The following is a 4,404-nucleotide window of genomic DNA, read 5'->3' as shown; positions in this document are numbered from 1 at the left end:
CCCCGCAGCCTCCTGGCCCGGCTCCGCTCCTTTCCCTGTCTGGGGTTCATTTCACATCCGGACACCCACCCCAGTCCCTGCTGATAAACCCTAAAGATTCTGCGTGGCAGTAACTTTATAAGTTTAAGGGAGAGACCATGTTTCTCTAAAGATCTTTAAGGTGCTTCGGAGAGGATGGAGCCGCCCTTGAGGACCGTAATGTGCAGGTTTTCATAGATAATGGATCCCATTTGTACGGAGGGGTAAGGGCAGGCTGAGAGAAAGGGAAGGGAGAATCGCTTTACAAAACTAGTCTGACCAATAGCCTCTGAACTTGGGTCCTTACAGCAGCTGTGTGTAATACTGAAGGTTAGAGAAACAGCTGCCCAGGTGTACAGGTGGTCAGTCTGCACTGTGCTGGCTTTCTCTTTTCAAACAAACAAACAAATAACAACAAAAAAAGGGAAGTTAAGTGGTGGGATCCGGGAAGGTGAGAAACACTCGACTCCTGCTTCTTCCCTAACATGGTTTAGGCATAAAGGTAAAGCCCTTTGTTTCTTTTCTGTCTTTCTTCTCTTTCCAGTGCCACCCACCCCACACTCCCACCCCCCCAGACGTAACAGCTGTGAACAGGTTGGAGTGAATCCTCCAAACTTTTCTCCCAGAACATCCAAACACCCACTCTCCAAGTTCCTCGGAGCGCTGAGGAGCTGGTGGGCTGTTTCGGGAGTGGGTGAGAGGGCGCTGACTCCTCGCTGGCACTGGCCCTGGCATTGCCTGGAGCAGGAGGAGGAGGCCACACCTGCAGAGCTGAGGCTGGCCCTGCCCTTGCCCCTGACCCCTGCAACAGTGCCCCCAAATCCAAAATGTATCTGTGTGAGGTTTCCACTGGGGCAAGTGTGTGGTGGAAGCCACTGGCTTATGAAATATTGGCAAATCAAAGAAAGCTTAAGGAAGTATCTTATCTCCTGAAACATATTCCCGCTGAGCTTGGCAAGCTCTCGCTGTGATTGGCTGTTGGTCAGGACACACTGTTGCCACAGTTCTTGGTAATCAACCTGCTTCCAAATTGAGCTACTATAATTCTTTGGAATCTACCTGCTTCCAAACTAAACAGGAAGAGCACAATCAGATTGTTGAAAGGAACACCACATTCTTCCCGGCCCTTCTTAAAAACCACGTCCAGGCTAAAGATCCATGTGAGCCAGGTGACTGCCACATTTGTAATTTTGGTCTCGCAGGACCTCTGTCTCCTCTGGATGCGCCTTCATTTAAACTAGCTGGTAGGCGATGTCCTAACTGTCTTTTGTTAGCAAATAGCTGAATTTTGCCAAGGAAGTAACCTAATCACATCTTCCTCAAAGATCAGCTATGTGTAAGCAATGATCAGATCTTAAGCCAGTCCCTAGTTCATTAACCATGTGCCATCACTAAGGGCCGCCGTCATAATGAAAGCACCCTGAAGTCTCGTCGCACACTCTGGACTTCAAGGATGTCCGCAGGTGTGTGCTGTCCCAGAGAAAGCCGGCCCTGTCTCTGTGTCCTGTCAGTGATAACATTCACGCCAACTCTGAAGTTCTTACAAAGCTGATGTATCATAGTTTGCGCAAAATAGCTGATTTTGCAGCTGTTTAGGACATCTTTCCTTTTCTTGAACAAGGAGCTCTCTGTCTAGCGGCCATTGCAGTACACATTTCTACCACAGTAGTCTCAGGGATATAAGCAAGAAACCGAGTTTCCTACCAGTACACTTCTACTGCTCGTGGAGACCTCGCCAGGGCTGACGAAGACTTCCCACGCTGCCTCATTTCTCTGCGTTCCTATATTTGCCATCAATACTTCCCTTCTCACCACTGGCTTTGGCGGCAGTGCTCAGTCGACTTATATCCCACCCCTGTCTGTGCTTTATTACCTCATATGGATTCCTCTTTTCCCACCTAGCAGTGACGTGTGGGGGTCCCTCCGTCATTGTTTCACTCTGAATAGTTCCTGGGCAGTGTCTTACCCTCAGCACTGCTCACACCAACATGTTTCTCTCTGGCGGTGAGAAACCTTGTTCCTGGGCCCGCCTTCTCCTCCGGCACTTTCGGCATGAACATCCATCAACGGGGTGCCAGATAAAGGCTCTTTCTTGGGGCCTGTGGGGTTTAGCTTTTTTTACTGGAGTAGAGTTCACCTCCCTTGTCAGTGTGTTTGTTGCTTTATTTCACACACTTACGTACGTTGAGGACTCCTCAGTTCAGTTCCCTTGAGGAAAAATCCAAAGACTCTCTGTTTTCCTCATTGCTGAAAGATATGTCCCTTCACAGTTGTCAAGATTAATTCTGTGAAGTCTGGCTTCTCTTATTGACTTGATTTCTCCGAAATGATCTATTTCCTTGAACAGCAAAGCCTATTTCCTTGTGTGTGTCTTTCCTTCTAGCGCGCTGTCCCTTCCTGTAAGAAACTGCGGGGGAGGTGGCAACATATTTTAGGCCTCGTGTTAATGGTCAGTGACGTAAATTATTTGACTGAAAGAGGACCAAAAGTGAGTTAGGTTAATATACAGGGTGGGGATAAAGGGGTTGTAATTGTTTGTATGGAAAATAATACAACAATAAATAATAATGCAAGAATACACTCTGTTTCCCGTGCTCACAACTGTAAACCTACCTTTGCCCCGCCCTGAACTTCTTTGCTCATGTGGTAGCTGGTCGCCCTGCTGTCCATTTAGCTGCAGCAGATAAGCACTCGTGTGGTATTTGTTAAATAGGTGGAATGTGTTAAGAAACTGAGGGGGGGTGGCAACATATTTTAGGCCTCGTGTTAATGGTCAGTGACGTAAATTATTCGACTGAAAGAGGACCAAAAGTGAGTTAGGTTAATATACAGGGTGGGGATAAAGGGGTTGTAATTGTTTGTATGGAAAATAATACAACAATAAATAATAATGCAAGAATACACTCTGTTTCCCGTGCTCACAACTGTAAACCTACCTTTGCCCCACCCTGAACTTCTTTGCTCATGTGGTAGCTCGTCGCCCTGCTGTCCATTTAGCTGCAGCAGGTAAGCACTCGTGTGGTATTTGTTAAATAGGTGGAATGTGTGTAACATTTCATTTAACCCCTTTTTACGTTGTATATAAGGCAGTCTTGATTTTTAGGTAAGTTGGCACATCAAATCACTCATCCGGTTCCTTGAAAAGAAGGGAAGGATTTAATTTTCATGTCTTCAGAAATTTTTTATGTGTGCTCTCTAAGCCTTATCTCCAGTAACGACCCAGTTCTTGTGTAACAGGTAAGAAGAACACTAGTCTGTATGTTGTTTTAAAAAATCAAGGATGCCTCTCTTGAGGGCAGTGTGAAAAGGGACGACCAGAAGTGACTGGTTCTTGCCTTGTCAGAAGTTAAAGGGAAATAAGAACTTTGTATAATCAGCTGTGCTAGGTCCCTGGCGCATGCATCGGTGCTTCCTAAGGTGTGAGCGTTTGTGTCCTATGGGGAGATAGGGGACCACAGCAACTAGGTCAATGTCTTCAGAAATTTTTTATGTGTGCTCTCTAAGCCTTATCTCCAGTAACGACCCAGTTCTTGTGTAACAGGTAAGAAGAACACTAGTCTGTATGTTGTTTTAAAAAATCAAGGATGACTCTCTTGAGGGCAGTGTGAAGAGGGACGACCAGAAGTGACTGCCGGTTCTTGCCTTGTCAGAAGTTAAAGGGAAATAAGAACTTTGTATAATCAGCTGTGCTAGGTCCCTGGCGCATCGGTGCTTCCTAAGGTGTGAGTGTTTGTGTCCTATGGGGAGATAGGGGACCACAGCAACTAGGTCAAAGCTGTTCGTGGCCCTAACCGGTTTGGCTCAGTGGATAGAGCGTCGGCCTACAGACTGAATGGTCCCAGGTTCGATTCCGGTCAAGGGCATGTACCTTGGTTGCGGGCACATCCCCAGTAGGGGGTGTGCAGGAGGCAGCTGATCAATGTTTCTCTCTCATCAATGTTTCTAACTCTCTATCCCTCTCCCTTCTTCTCTGTAAAAAATCAATAATATATATATACATATATATGCTGTTTGTGCCCACCAGACATGCCATTGACCACCAGGGCCTGGACCTAACATCCAAGACATGAACTTTGTTCTCCCATTTCTCTGATTTTGTCCCAGCCTATCTTTCACTCAGTGACTAGGTCATGTGTCAGCAGGGGTGAGGTGCTGTGGGGAAATAAAAAATGTACAAATAGACCCTGGCCTCAGTTGGCATAGATTCTAGAAGGCCTCATGGGCAATGGCAATGACTCGCCACTTTGGGAGAGAAGCTTGCCGGTTAGGACCCACGGTTCCCCTCTGCTGTAGGAGGGTTTGTGCCTGGCAGGGCAGACACCGTGGTGCGAAAGCGGCAGCTGGATTTGAAGTCCTGTGCCAGCACTTGCCAATTCTGATCTTATT

The sequence above is a fragment of the Myotis davidii genome, unplaced genomic scaffold (assembly GCF_000327345.1).
Source record: "Myotis davidii unplaced genomic scaffold, ASM32734v1 scaffold78, whole genome shotgun sequence".
Lineage (NCBI taxonomy): Eukaryota > Metazoa > Chordata > Mammalia > Chiroptera > Vespertilionidae > Myotis > Myotis davidii.
This window is presented reverse-complemented; position numbering follows the sequence as displayed.